Raw genomic sequence first — 15,235 nt, 5'->3', positions numbered from 1 at the left:
CTCATTGTAGTTTTGATCTGCATTTCTCTAATAATTAGTGATGTTGAGCAGCTTTTCATGTGCCTCTTGGCCATCTGTATATCTTCTTTGGAGAAATATCTATTTAGGTCTTCTGCCCGTTTTTTTTTTTTTTTTTTTTAAACATCTTTATTGGGGTATAATTGCTTTACAATTGTGTGTTAGTTTCTGCTTTATAACAAAGTGAATCAGTTATACATATACAAATGTTCCCATATGTCTTCCCTCTTGCGTCTCCCTCCCTCCCACTCTCCCTATCCCACCCCTCCAGGCTGTCACAAAGCACCGAGCTAATATCCCTGTGCCTTGCGGCTGCTTCCCCCTAGCTATCTACCTTACTACGTTTGTTAGTGTGTATATGTCCATGACTCTCTCTCACCCTGTCAAAGCTCACCCTTCCCCCTCCCCATATCCTCAAGTCCGTTCTCCAGTAGGTCTGCGTCTTTATTCCTGTCTTACCCCTAGGTTCTTCATGACGTTTTTTTTTCCCCTTAAATTCCATATATATGCGTTAGCATACGGTATTTGTCTTTTTCTTTCTGACTTACTTCACTCTGTATGACAGACTCTAGGTCTATCCACCTCATTACAAATAGCTCAATTTCGTTTCTTTTTATGGCTGAGTAATATTCCATTGTATATATGTGCCACATCTTCTTTATCCATTCATCCGATGATGGGCGCTTAGGTTGTTTCCATCTCCGGGCTATTGTAAATAGAGCTGCAATGAACATTTTGGTACATGACTCTTTTTGAGTTTTGGTTTCCTCAGGGTATATGCCCAGTAGTGGGATTGCTGGGTCATATGGTAATTCTATTTGTAGTTTTTTAAGGAACCTCCATACTGTTCTCCATAGTGGCTGTATCAATTTACATTCCCACCAACAGTGCAAGAGGGTTCCCTTTTCTCCACACCCTCTCCAGCATTTGCTGTTTGTAGATTTTCTGATGATGCCCATTCTAACTGGTGTGAGGTGATACCTCATTGTAGTTTTGATCTGCATTTCTCTAATAATTAGTGATGTTGAACAGCTTTTCATGTGCCTCTTGGCCATCTGTATATCTTCTTTGGAGAAATATCTATTTAGGTCTTCTGCCCGTTTTTGGATTGAGTTGTTTGTTTTTTTGATATTGAGCTGCATGAGTTGCTTGTTTGTTTTGGAGATTAATCCTTTGTCAGTTGCTTCATTTGCAAATATTTTCTCTCATTCTGAGGGTTGTCTTTTCGTCTTGTTTATGGTTTCCTTTGCTGTGCAAAAAATTTTAAGTTTCATTAGGTCCCATTTGTTTATTTTTGTTTTTATTTCCATTTCTCTAGGAGGTGGGTCAAAAAGGATCTTGCTGTGATTCATGTCATAGAGTGTTCTGCCTATGTTTTCCTCTAAGAGTTTGATGCTGTCTGGCCTTATATTTAGGTCTTTAATCCATTTTGAGTTTATTTTTGTGTACGGTGTTAGAGAGTAAACAGCAGTATTTTTAAAGCTTTTCAGATGATTCCAGTGTGTAGCCAAAGTTGAAAGTCACTGAAAGAACCTTTCAGTTCTTTCCTTTTTAAAAATATTCCCTGGAGAAGTACTAAACACACCAAACAAATATCCAGTGGTGTTAGGTCTTAAGGAAGGTCTGTGCTTGGAATTCTTGAGGGCTCTTTCTTACTGGAATTCAAGCAGTAGTTAGGGATTACAACCCCAACAAAGATGGTGTCTTCCATTGAAAACATCTTCTGATCATGCTTATTAAAAAATCTCCATAAGGGAGGGACATGTGGGTGAGAAATAAGATGAGGTGATACCATCAGAACTATAGCAGTATTAAGGATATTACATAAATTAGTGATTCCAGTTTTTCTCCATGGATCTCTAAGAATGCCTTTTCCTCTCTTTCCTACTCTCCTATCTGCCATTTCTTCATCCCTTCCCCCAATTCCTGGTTGCTCAAGGCAGCTCAAAATTTCTAAGCAGCTCTAAATTTTCATGTTGCTAAAATACAAAGCTGGCAGTTCTAAGGGCCAGAAAGGATCTTTCTGGTATGTACTAAACTTGAGAACAGATGCTGTTTGTACAGAGTGTCATCATCATATTTTGTACTGAATGTGTCCCCAGTCCTAATTAGATATGAATTATATTATCTGGTCTTGCATGTAGTTGGTACACAATAGATATTTGTTGGGAGGCAGTATGGCAAAGTGGAGTCAGACAGTCCTGGCTTTAGGACCTGGTTCAATCACTTATTAGCTGTATTATTTAAGACTAATTAATCTTTATGACCACTGGGTTCCTGATCTATAATATGTGAGCCAAAATGTCTTCCTTTCAGAGATACTGCGATTCTCATCAGGTTAAAGCATATTCCTGTACCTCCCACTAAACCATAGCCAAACCAAGCAAAATCCTATCCCCGCCCCACTGGCATCCCCACTGTCCTAGTCCTGGCATGGTATAGACTGGGTGGCTTACACAGCAGACATTTATTTCTCAGAGTTCTGGAGGCTGAGAAGTCCAAGGTCAAGGTGCAGGCAGATGTGGCTCTTCCTGGCTTACAGACGGCTGCCTTCTCAGTGTATGAGTACTAATTCTATTATGTAGGATCCACCATCATGACCTCTTCTGTACCTGATTACACCCTATCTTAGTCAGTTCGGCTGCTATAACAAAGTGCCATAGACTGGGTGGCTTATAAACAACAGAAATTTGTTTCTCACAGTTCTGCAGGTTGGAAGTCTGAAATCAGGGTGCCAGCATGGTTGAGTTCTGGCAAAGCCCTCTTCTGGGTTGCAGACTGCCAACTTCTCTCTGTATCCTCACATGGTGGAAGGACAAGGGAGCTCTCTGGGGTCTCTTTTATAAGGGCCCTAATCCCATTCATGAGGGCTTTGCCTTTATGACCCAATCACATTCCAAAGGCCCCATCTCCTAATACCATCACATTGGGGAGTTGAGTCTCAATATATGAATTCTGAGGGGACACATTCAGTCCATAATACTCATAAAACCCGAGAAACTATACCTCAAACATTTTGTCAACCTCATAGCTATTTCCTTCCTCTACTAGGAAAATATCTCAAAATACTTCTCCATTTTCATTTCTTCCATACTTCTTCTTGCATTCACCCCTCAGCTAAGCCCTGAAACAGCTCTCACATATTCGTAAATCAATCCTAATAGGTTAGCAGCATCCTACATTGGTGATCATTCTCTTCTTAGATTCCATGACATTGCACTTCCCTGGGTTTCCTCCTACCTGTCTGTTTAATCCTTTATCTTTGGAGTTCCTTAAACTCAGTCCTAGGCCCTTCTCTTCTTACTTTATATTGTTTTCCTAGGTATTTCCACTTACACCTTTGGCTTTACTTACTACTTACAGGTGAATGACTCCCAAATTCATATCTGTAGCCCAGATCTCTTCTCTGGGCTCCAAACTTGTCATTCTAACCAACTTGTTGAAATTTCTGCTTGGATATCAGAGTAGAGGAATTCGGACTCAACCTCAGACTCAACTAAATAAAGCCAAAAATAGAGTTAAATTTTTTTCTTTCCAAATCTTGTTCTTATTCACCTCTCTTTCTTAAAGGATGGTACCACTTTTATTTATCCATTTTACAAGCCAAAAACCTGGAAGGACCTTTCTCCATCACCCCTCAAAACTAAGTAATTGACATGTCCTTGTGGCAGTATCTCTTAAATATCTCTTGAATCTGTCTATATCTTTCCATCTTCACTGCTCTCACCCTCCTTCACTATATCGCTTCTCTACACTAGACACTGAAATAACTTCCTAACTGGTCTCCTCATTCCTTTCTTGTCTTGCTCCCTTCTCCAGCTGGAGTGATCTTTATTTTTTTTATTTATTTTTTAAAAACATCTTTTTTGGGGTGTAATTGCTTTACAATGGTGTGTTAGTTTCTGCTTTATAACAAAGTGAATCAGTTATACATATACATATGTTCCCATATGTCTTCCCTCTTGCGTCTCCCTCCCTCCCACTCTCCCTATCCCACCCCTCCAGGCTGTCACAAAGCACCGAGCTAATATCCCTGTGCCTTGCGGCTGCTTCCCCCTAGCTATCTACCTTACTACGTTTGTTAGTGTGTATATGTCCATGACTCTCTCTCTCGCCCTGTCAAAGCTCACCCTTCCCCCTCCCCATATGCTCAAGTCCGTTCTCCAGTAGGTCTGCGTCTTTATTCCTGTCTTACCCCTAGGTTCTTCATGACATTTTTTTCCCCTTAAATTCCATATATATGTGTTAGCATACGGTATTTGTGTTTTTCTTTCTGACTTACTTCACTCTGTATGACAGACTCTAGGTCTATCCATCTCATTACAAATAGCTCAATTTCATTTCTTTTTAAGGCTGAGTAATATTCCATTGTATATATGTGCAATATCTTCTTTATCCATTCATCCGATGATGGACAATTAGGTTGTTTCCATCTCCGGGCTATTGTAAATAGAGCTGCAATGAACATTTTGGTACATGACTCTTTTTGAATTATGGTTTTCTCAGGGTATATGCCCAGGAGTGGGATTGCTGGGTCATATGGTAATTCTATTTGTCGTTTTTTAAGGAACCTCCATACTGTTCTCCATAGTGGCTGAACCAATTCACATTCCCACCAGCAGTGCAAGAGTGTTCCCTTTTCTCCACACCCTCTCCAGCATTTATTGTTTCTAGATTTTTTGATGATGGCCATTCTGACTGGTGTGAGATGATATCTCATTGTAGTTTTGATTTGCATTTCTCTAATGATTAATGATGTTGAGCATTCTTTCATGTGTTTGTTGGCATTCTGTATATCTTCTTTGGAGAAATGTCTATTTAGGTCTTCTGCCCATTTTTGGATTGGGTTGTTTTTTTGTTATTGAGCTGCATGAGCTGCTTGTAAATTTTGGAGATTAATCCTTTGTCAGTTTCTTCATTTGCAAATATTTTCTCCCATTCTGAGGGTTGTCTTTTGGTCTTGATTATGGTTTCCTTTGCTGTGCAAAAGCTTTGAAGTTTCATTAGGTCCCATTTGTTTATTTTTGTTTTTATTTCCATTACTCTAGGAGGTGGGTCAGAAAGGATCTTGCTGTGATTTATGTCATAGAGTGTTCTGCCTATGTTTTCCTCTAAGAGTTTGATAGTTTCTGGCCTTACATTTAGGTCTTTAATCCATTTTGAGCTTATTTTTGTGTATGGTGTTAAGGAGTGATCTAATCTCATACTTTTACATGTACCTGTCCAGTTTTCCCAGCACCATTTATTGAAGAGGCTGTCCTTTCTCCACTGTACATTCCTGCCACCTTTATCAAAGATAAGGTGTCCATATGTGCGTGGGTTTATCTCTGGGCTTTCTATCCTGTTCCATTGATCTATCTTTCTGTTTTTGTGCCAGTACCATACTGTCTTGATTACTGTAGCTTTGTAGTATAGTCTGAAGTCAGGGAGCCTGATTCCTCCAGCTCCTTTTTTCGTTCTCAAGATTGCTTTGGCTATTCGGGGTCTTTTGTGTTTCCATACAAATTGCGAAATTTTTTGTTCTAGTTCTGTGAAAAATGCCAGTGGTAGTTTGATAGGGATTGCATTGAATCTGTAGATTGCTTTGGGTAGTAGAGTCATTTTCACAATGTTGATTCTTCCCATCCAAGAACATGGTATATCTCTCCATCTATTTGTATCATCTTTAATTTCTTTCATCAGTGTCTTATAATTTTCTGCATACAGGTCTTTCGTCTCCTTAGGTAGGTTTATTCCTAGATATTTTATTCTTTTTGTTGCAATGGTAAATGGGAGTGTTTTCTTGATTTCACTTTCAGATTTTTCATCATTAGTATATAGGAATGCCACAGATTTCTGTGCATTAATTTTGTATCCTACTACTTTACCAAATTCATTGATTAGCTCTAGTAGTTTTCTGGTAGCATCTTTAGGATTCTCTATGTATAGTATCATGTCATCTGCAAACAGTGACAGCTTTACTTCTTCTTTTCCGATTTGGATTCCTTTTATTTCCTTTTCTTCTCTGATTGCTGTGGCTAAAACTTCCAAAACTATGTTGAATAAGAGTGGTGAGAGTGGGCAACCTTGTCTTGTTCCTGATCTTAGTGGAAATGCTTTCAGTTTTTCACCATTGAGGAGGATGTTTGCTGTGGGCTTGTCATATATGGCCTTTATTATGTTGAGGAAAGTTCCCTCTATGCCTACTTTCTGCAGGGTTTTTATCATAAATGGGTGTTGAAGTTTGTCAAAAGCTTTCTCTGCATCTATTGAGATGATCATATGGTTTTTCTCCTTCAATTTGTTAATATGGTTTATCACATTGATAGATTTGCGTATATTGAAGAATCCTCGCATTCCTGGAATAAACCCCTCTTGATCATGGTGTATGATCCTTTTAATGTGCTGTTGGATTCTGTTTGCTAGTATTTTGTTGAGGATTTTTGCATCGATGTTCATCAGTGATATTGGCCTGTAGTTTTCTTTCTTTGTGACATCCTTGTCTGGTTTTGGTATCAAGGTGATGGTGGCCTCGTAGAAGGAATTTGGGAGTGTTCCTCCCTCTGCTATATTTTGGAAGAGTTTGAGAAGGATAGGTGTTTGCTCTTCTCTAAATGTTTGATAGAATTCACCTGTGAAGCCATCTGGTCCTGGGCTTTTGTTTGTTGGAAGATTTTTAATCACAGTTTCAATTTCAGTGCTTGTGATTGGTCTGTTCATATTTTCTATTTCTTCCTGATTCAGTCTTGGCAGGTTGTGCATTTCTAAGAATTTGTCCATTTTATTGGCATAGAGTTGCTTGTAGTAATCTCTCATGATTTTTTTTATTTCTGCAGTGTCAGTTGTTACTTCTCCTTTTTCATTTCTAATTCTATTGATTTGAGTCTTCTCCCTTTTTTTCTTGATGAGTCTGGCTAGTGGTTTATCTATTTTGTTTATCTTCTCAAAGAACCAGCTTTTAGTTTTATTGATCTTTGCTATCGTTTCCGTCATTTCTTTTTCATTTATTTCTGATCTGATTTTTATGATTTCTTTCCTTCTGCTAGCTTTGGGGTGTTTTTGTTCTTCTTTCTCTAATTGCTTGAGGTGCAAGGTTAGGTTGTTTATTCGAGATGTTTCCTGCTTCTTAAGGTGGGCTTGTATTGCTATAAACTTCCCCCTTAGAACTGCTTTTGCTGCATCCCATAGGTTTTGGGTCGTTGTGTCTCCATTGTCATTTGTTTCTAGGTATTTTTTTATTTCCTCTTTGATTTCTTCAGTGATCACTTCATTATTAAGTAGTGTATTGTTTAGCCTCCATGTGTTTGTATTTTTTACAGATCTTTTCCTGTAATTGATATCTAGTCTCATGGCGTTGTGGTCAGAAAAGATACTTGATACAGTTTCAATTTTCTTAAATTTACCAAGGCTTGATTTGTGACCCAAGATATGATCTATCCTGGAGAATGTTCCATGAGCACTTGAGAAAAATGTGTATTCTGTTGTTTTTGGATGGAGTGTCCTATAAATATCAATTAAGTCCATCTTGTTTAATGTATCATTTCAAGCTTGTGTTCCCTTATTTATTTTCATTTTGGATGATCTGTCCATGGGTGAAAGTGGGGTGTTAAAGCCCCCTACTATGAATGTGTTACTGTCGATCTCCCCTTTTATGGCTGTTAGTATTTGCCTTATGTATTGAGGTGCTCCTATGTTGGGTGCATAAATATTTACAATTGTTATATCTTCTTCTTGTATCGATCCCTTGATCATTATGTAGTGTCCTTCTTTGTCTCTTCTAATAGTCGTTATTTTAAAGTCTATTTTGTCTGATATGAGAATTGCTACTCCAGCTTTCTTTTGGTTTCCATTTGCATGGAATATCTTTTTCCATCCCCTTACTTTCAGTCTGTATGTGTCTCTAGGTCTGAAGTGGGTCTCTTGTAGACAGCATATATAAGGGTCTTGTTTTTGTATCCATTCAGCCAATCTGTGTCTTTTGGTGGGAGCATTTAGTCCATTTACATTTAAGGTAATTATCGATATGTATGTTCCTATTCCCATTTTCTATATTGTTTTGGGTTCGGTATTATAGGTCTTTTCCTTCTCTTGTGTTTCTTGTCTAGAGAAGTTCCTTTAGCATTTGTTGTAAAGCTGGTTTGGTGGTGCTGAACTCTCAGCTTTTGCTTGTCTGTAAAGGTTTTAATTTCTCCATCAAATCCGAATGAGATCCTTGCTGGGTCGAGTAATCTTGGTTGCAGGTTTTTCTCCTTCATCACTTTCAGTATGTCCTGCCACTCCCTTCTGGCTTGTAGAGTTTCTGCTGAGAGATCAGCTGTTAACCTTATGGGGATTCCCTTGTGTGTTATTTGTTGCTTTTCCCTTGCTGCTTTTAATATGCTTTCTTTGTATTTAATTTTTGACAGTTTGATTAATATGTGTCTTGGCGTATTTCTCCTTGTATTTATCCTGTATGGGACTCTCTGTGCTTCCTGGACTTGATTGACTATTTCCTTTCCCATATTAGGGAAGTTTTCAACTATAATCTCTTCAAATATTTTCTCAGTCCCTTTCTTTTTCTCTTCTTCTTCTGGAACCCCTATAATTCGAATGTTGGTGCGTTTAATGTTGTCCCAGAGGTCGCTGAGATTGTCCTCAGTTCTTTTCATTCTTTTTTCTTTATTCTGCTCTGCAGTAGCTATTTCCACTATTTTATCTTCCAGGTCACTTATCCGTTCTTCTGCCTCAGTTATTCTGCTATTGATCCCTTCTAGAGTACTTTTAATTTCATTTATTGCGTTGTTCATCGTTGCTTGTTTCATCTTTATTTCTTCTAGGTCCTTGTTAACTGTTTCTTGAATTTTGTCCATTCTACTTCCAAGATTTCGGATCATCCTTACTATCATTATTCTGAATTCTTTTTCAGGTAGACTGCCTATTTCCTCTTCATTTGTTAGGTCTGGTGGGTTTTTATCTTGCTCCTTCATCTGCTGTGTGATTTTGTGTCTTCTCATTTTGCTTATCTTACTGTGTTTGGGGTCTCCTTTTTGCAGGCTGCACGTTTGTAGTTCCCGTTGTTTTTGATGTCTGTCTCCAGTGGCTAAGGTTGTTTCAGTGGGTTGTGTAGGCTTCCTGGTGGAGGGGACTAGTGCCTGTGTTGTGGTGGATGAGGCTGGATCTTGTCTCTCTAGTGGGCAGGTTCCCGTCTGGTGGTGTGTTTTGGGGTGTCTGTGGCCTTATTATGATTTTAGGCAGCCTCTCTGCTAATGGGTGGGGTTGTGTTCCTGTTTTGCTAGTTGTTTGGCATAGGTTGTCCAGCACTGTGGCTTGCTGGTCGTTGAGTGAAGCTGGGTGCTGGTGTTGAGATGGAAGTCTCTGGGAGATTCCGCCGTTTAATATTATGTGGAGCTGGGAGGTCTCTTGTTGACCAGTGTCCTGAAGTTGGCTCTCCTACCTAAGAGGCAGAGCCCTGACTCCTGGCTGGAGCACCAAGAGCCTTTCATCCACACGGCTCAGAATAAAAGGGAGAAAAAGTAGAGAGAAGTAGTAGAAGTATGAGGAAAGAAAGAAGGAAAGGAGGAAAGGAAGGAGGGAGGGAGGGAGGGAGGAAGGAAGGAAGGAAGGAGGGAAAGAAGGAAAAAAGAAAGAAAGAAGATACAGTAAAAATAAAATATAATATAGCTATTGAATTAAAAAATATTTAGAAAAAAAAAAGGGACGGATAGAACCTTAGGACAAATGTTGGAAGCAAAGCTATACAGAGAAAATCTTACACAGAAGCATACACATACACCTTCACAAAAAGAGGTAAAGGGGAAAAATCATAAATCTTGCTCTCAGAGACCACCTCCTCAATTTGGGGTGATTCGTTGTCTAAAGGAGGGAAGGAAGGAAGGAAAGAAAGAAAGAAAGAACGAAGGTAAAGTATAATAAAGTTATTACAATTAAAATTAACTATTAAGAAAAAAAATTTTAAAAAAAAACCATGGACGGATAGAGCCCTAGGACAAATGGTGGAAGCAAGAGTATACAGACAAGATCTCACACAGAAGCATACACGTACACATTCACAAAAAGAGGAAAAGGGAAAAAAATCATAGATCTCGCTCCTAAATTCCACCTCTTCAATTTGGGATCATTCCTTGTCTATTCAGGTATTCCACAGATGCAGGGTATATCAAGTTGATTGTGGAGCTTTAATCCGCTGCTTCTGAGGCTGCTGGGAGAGATTTCCCTTTCTCTTCTTTGTTCTCACAGCTCACAGGAGCTCAGCTTTGGATTTGGCCCTGCCTCTGCGTGTAGGTCGCTGGAGGGCGTCTGTTTTTTGCTCAGACAGGACGGGGTTAAAGGAGCCGCTGATTCGGGGGCTCCAGCTCACTCAGGCCGGGGGTGGGGGGGGGGAAGGAGGGGCACTGCGTGCGGGGCGGGCCTGCGGCGTCAGAGGCGGCGTGACGTTGCGGCAGAGGCCGGCGTGACGTTGCACCAGCCTGAGGCCCGCCGTGCGTTCTCCCGGGGAAGCTGTCCCTGGATTCCGGGAACCTGGCAGTGGCGGGCTGCACAGGCTCTGCGGAAGAGGGGTGTGGAGAGTGACCTGTGCTCGCACACAGGCCCCTTGGTGGTGGCAGCAGTAGCCTTAGCGTCTCCCGCCCGTCTCTGGGGTCCGCGCTTTTAGCCGCGGCTCGCGCCCGTCTCTGGGTCCGCGCTTTCAGCCGCGGCTCGCGCCCGTCTCTGGGGTCCGCGCTTTTAGCTGCGGCTCGCGCCCGTCTCTGGGGTTCGCGCTTTTAGCCGCGGCTCGCGCCCGTCTCTGGAGTTCCTTTAAGCAGCGCTCTTAAAGCCCTCTCCTCTCGCACCAGGAAACAAAGAGGGAAGAAAAAGTCTCTTGCCTCTTCGGCAGGTGCAGGCTTTTCCCCGAACTCCCTCCCGGCTAGTCGTGGTGCACTAACCCCTTCAGGCAATGTTCAAGCCGCCAACCCCAGTCCTCTCCCTGCACTCCGTCCAAAACCGAAACCCGAGCCTCAGCTCGCAGCCCCGCCCACCCCGGCGGGTGAGCAGACAAGCCTCTCCGGCTGGTGAGTGCCGGTCGGCACCGGTCCTTTGTGCGGGAATCTCCCCGCTTTGCCCTCCGCACCCGTCGCTGTGCACTACTCCACGGTCCCGAAGCTCCCCCCTCCGCCTCCCGCAGTCTCCGCCCGCGGAGGGGCTTCCTAGTGTGTGGAAACTTTTCCTCCTTCACAGCTCCCTCCCACTGGTGCAGGTGCTGTCCTTATTCTTTTGTCTCTGTTTTTTCTTTTTTTCTTTTGCCCTACCCAGGTACGTGGGGAGTTTCTTGCCTTTTGGGAGGTCTGAGGTCTTCTGCCAGCCTTCAGTAGGTGTTCTGTAGGAGTTGTTCCACGTGTAGATGTATTTCTGGTGTATCCGTGGGGAGGAAGGCGAGTCTTACTCTTCCGCCATCTTCAAGGGCCCCCCTGGAGTGATCTTTAAATTCAAAATTATATTATCCCCTGCTGAAAGCACATTAATGATTTCCAATTTTTGCAGGATAAAGACCAAAACCTTTAACTCTTGGCCTGCAAGTATCTGCATGATCTGGTCTCTGTTTCCGTCTCCAGCTTCATTTCAAAGCATGCAGCCATTTACTGCCTGCATTCTGGCCATATCAATTTCCCCTTACTTCCGGAAATATGCCCTGCTTCTTGCCACCCCAGGGCCCTGTACAAGCTCTCCCTTCAGCATGGAGCATGCTGCTTCTCCCTTTCAGACTTATTAACCTCTACTCATTCTTCAGAGTTCATTTTTCTCTGACTCTTTGACTAAGTCAAATGCTCTGTTACATGTGCTCATAGTTCTTTGAACCTTCCTTAAATGGCATTTTATCACAGTGTATTAGTTTGCTAAGGCTGTCACAACAAAATAACACAGGCCGGTGGACTTAAAAGCAGAAACTTATTTCTCACAATTCTGGAGACCAGAAGTCCAAGATCAAAGTGTCAGCAGGTTTGGTTTCTCCTGAAGCCTCTCTCCTTGGCTTGCAGAGGGCTGCCTTCTCACTGAATCCTCACATGGTCTTTTCTCTGTGTGTGTATTCACCCCTGTGGTCCCTGTGTCCACATTTCCTCTTCCTGTAAGGACACCAGTCAGATTGGATCAGGGCCCATCCTAACAGCCTCATTTTAACTTAATTACCTCTTCAAAGGCCCTATCACCAAACACAGTCACATTCTGAGGTACTGGGGTTAGGGCTTTGACGAATGACTTTTAGGGGGACACAGTTCAGCTCATAATACAGTTACAAGTTTATTTCAGTTTGGTGATTATTGTTATCTTCTCCAGTGGCTTATAAACTCAGTTAGGACAAGGATTATGCCTGTTGTGACCCGCCATTGTCATTACATGGTTTGGCAGCACTGTAGATAGTCTGTTTGTTGAATAAATGAATAGTTATGAATTAGAAAAACCTAGCAGAGTGTGTGAGATGTAATAAATGCTGTACAAGCAGTAGATGCGGTTAACAGTGATGGTGATGAACCCATGGCTCAGCTGACTCAGGGGATCACTGTTAGTTTTGTTCTCATGATCTAGTCGCACCTATTAGCATTTCTAATTAACATTTCTGAGGTCTTGCTGCTGAGTTAAATCTTTAGGCTTCCTTGCAAGAGTTTAACCAGTGACTGTAACACCAGGCAAAACAGTTCCAGCACAGCTTCAGTAATATAGACTTATAATGATGGATTTCCTGTGACTAATCTAACTTTCTTGTAAGAAACTCTCTTAAAGCTTGTTTCATGATTGATGTATAAACCCTTTCCTGAAATATTAATTTTCCAACTCCTCTTTGTTATAGAAAAGTATAGATGAAACTGAAAAATCCTTGATTGGTTATGTTTTATTTAACACAATGGTTTCAATTCTTTAATCCCCATTATAAAATTGTATAAAATGGATTCATAAATTAATATTTAATATTCAAAGCTGTATTATGTTGGATTAATTTGCATTACTTTGCTAGACTTTTATATATGCTTTGAAAGTAAAATGAACATATACTAATATTTCTCTTAAATATATTCCTCTTTTTCAGAATTTTAAGGTAAACAAATTGATTAAAACCAAAGAGTGAAGGTTGATGTGATGGATAATGTGGACTTTAGTTGTTCAAAACACTTTCTATATAACAAAGGATGAGCTATAGCCAAAGAGCTTATGTACAAATCTACCTAGGATTTATGTAACTTGTTTCCTGGAAGACAGTAGGAAAACTCCTTGCTTGGGCCAAGACCACAGGCTTTAAAATTTGCCAGTCTACCAGAATATGTAATTCATTTCTCTGAGCACTAGATGTCAGTGTTGTTTCACTATAAACACAGAGGTTGACGAGCCAGAGAGGATTTTACCTAACTGCTTAATCAACGCTGGCTTCTAAGGGTCACCAAAGTTCTTTTGGTATCACAGAGACGCGAAAGACCTTATATTCGCACATGCTGCACAGAATGTACTTTCTTTTATTAGGCAGATGAAGGATGAAGGGCAACAAGTTTCAAAGTGCCAAAGGCAAGTTTTGCTTAATAATAACTACCAACAGGTATTGAATGCTTATTATGTGCTAGGCATGGTGTTAAGCATTTTACACAGATTCTCTTATTTAATGCTCTTAATATAACAACTACAGGAGAAATTTCACTCTTATACTCAAATTTCACATGTGAAGAAATTGAGGCACAAAGAGGCTGAATAATTTGCTCAGTGCCACAGAACCAGGAAGTAGCAGGGAAAGAATTCAAACACAGGGAGACCAGTTGCTAAACTTACCTTTGCCCTTAACTACTAAACCACGTGGACTCACATTTAAATTAATCACAATCGGGAAAAATCTTTGTTAAAAACAACGTGCAATATAGTTATTTTGAAAGAAACTCATTTAGGAATTACTGTAAGTACAAATTGTGTATTGTGACTTAGTTTAGAATCCCCTGGAATATGAAATCCTCATTTCTGAGTGTTTTTAGAATACTCACCCAACTGCAAATTGATAATGTTTGCTAAATGATCCCTTGAGGTAAGGGTGTCCTGATGTCTGTTCTTGGTGGCATCTCTGGGCCATAGGCAGTGATGGGGGAACAATGACCCCTGAGCTCTAATTGATACCTATTTGTTATACTGGAGGCCAGCATTGTGAAAGCCTTTTGAATGAACCATGGGAAGATTCTAGGTGACTATCATTTTTACTAACCTGGCTAGCAGCACAGTGAACTAAGTAAAACATGGAACACTTAAAAAAGAGCCATCTAGATATCGGGCAATATATTCCAAAACATTAAAACATACATATAATTTAACGTAAAAATTCCCAATTCCCTTCTAGGAATGTTTCCCAGGAAAACAGTTTTTGATTAATCTACTAGAATATTTATCAAAGCATTATTTATAGCAATAAAGAATTAACCTGTAATCTCAGAGACTGGTTAAATACCATTTTAATTAAAATAATTAGTAGAAGAATATTTAATGATGTGAAAAAATGTTTGTAGTATATTATTGTTTCCAAAACTACATTCTGGGGGATCTCAATTTTATACAAACTAAAAACATTTTATATATATATATATATATATATATATATATATACAGGCATGGAAAGAAGTTTGAAGTACACAACAGAATGTTAGTAGTTACTTTTTTAGGTGATGAGATAATAGGTGACTTTTGTTTTCTTTCCTTGTACTTTTTAAAAATTAATTTTTATTGGAGTGTAGTTGATTTACAATGTTGTGTTAGTTTCTGCTGTACAGCAAAGAGAATCAGCTATACATGTACATATATCCCCACTTTTTGGGATTTCCTTCCCATTTAGGTCACCACAGAGCATTGAGTAGAATTTCCTGTGCTATACAGTATGTTCTCAGTTATCTATTATATCTTTCTTTGTACTTTTATTTTTCCTATTTAAATTACACATAAGTATCGTGTGTTACTTATGAATTAGAAAAAATCTCACAAGCTATTTATATTTTTAAAAACTTCACACAATTAAAAAAAACTGTGTTCAAAACTTAGTTTTGTTATTTAGAAAAGCTGATTATTGCCATATGTTTCCTGATATCTTCAGTGTTGTTAATAATTCATGGTGTGTGTGTGGGCAGGAGGCATGAGATAGCTCAAAAGGCTTACTCAATTTTATCTATGTCCAAAGGAATGGTCAGACGATTAAAAAAAAAATCTTCGGTACTGTCTTACGAAACTCGAGGATTTTTACTGAGGTTTT

At 40.0% G+C, this 15,235-nt stretch overlaps 1 protein-coding gene across 1 annotated transcript in view; it reads left to right on the top strand.

The window, feature by feature from the left end:
* The window catches only part of LOC149750283 (uncharacterized), a 105,288-nt gene that overhangs the window by 68,647 nt on the left and 21,406 nt on the right, over positions 1-15,235 (top strand). The gene's annotated exons all lie outside the window — the stretch shown is intronic.

This window comes from Delphinapterus leucas, chromosome 2, assembly GCF_059928025.1.
Source record: "Delphinapterus leucas isolate spDelLeu-1000000601 "Yukka" chromosome 2, BTC_Dleu_Yukka2, whole genome shotgun sequence".
NCBI classification, from domain to species: domain Eukaryota; kingdom Metazoa; phylum Chordata; class Mammalia; order Artiodactyla; family Monodontidae; genus Delphinapterus; species Delphinapterus leucas.
Note: the sequence above shows the minus strand (reverse complement) of the source record. Positions and strands in the feature narration are given on the sequence as shown.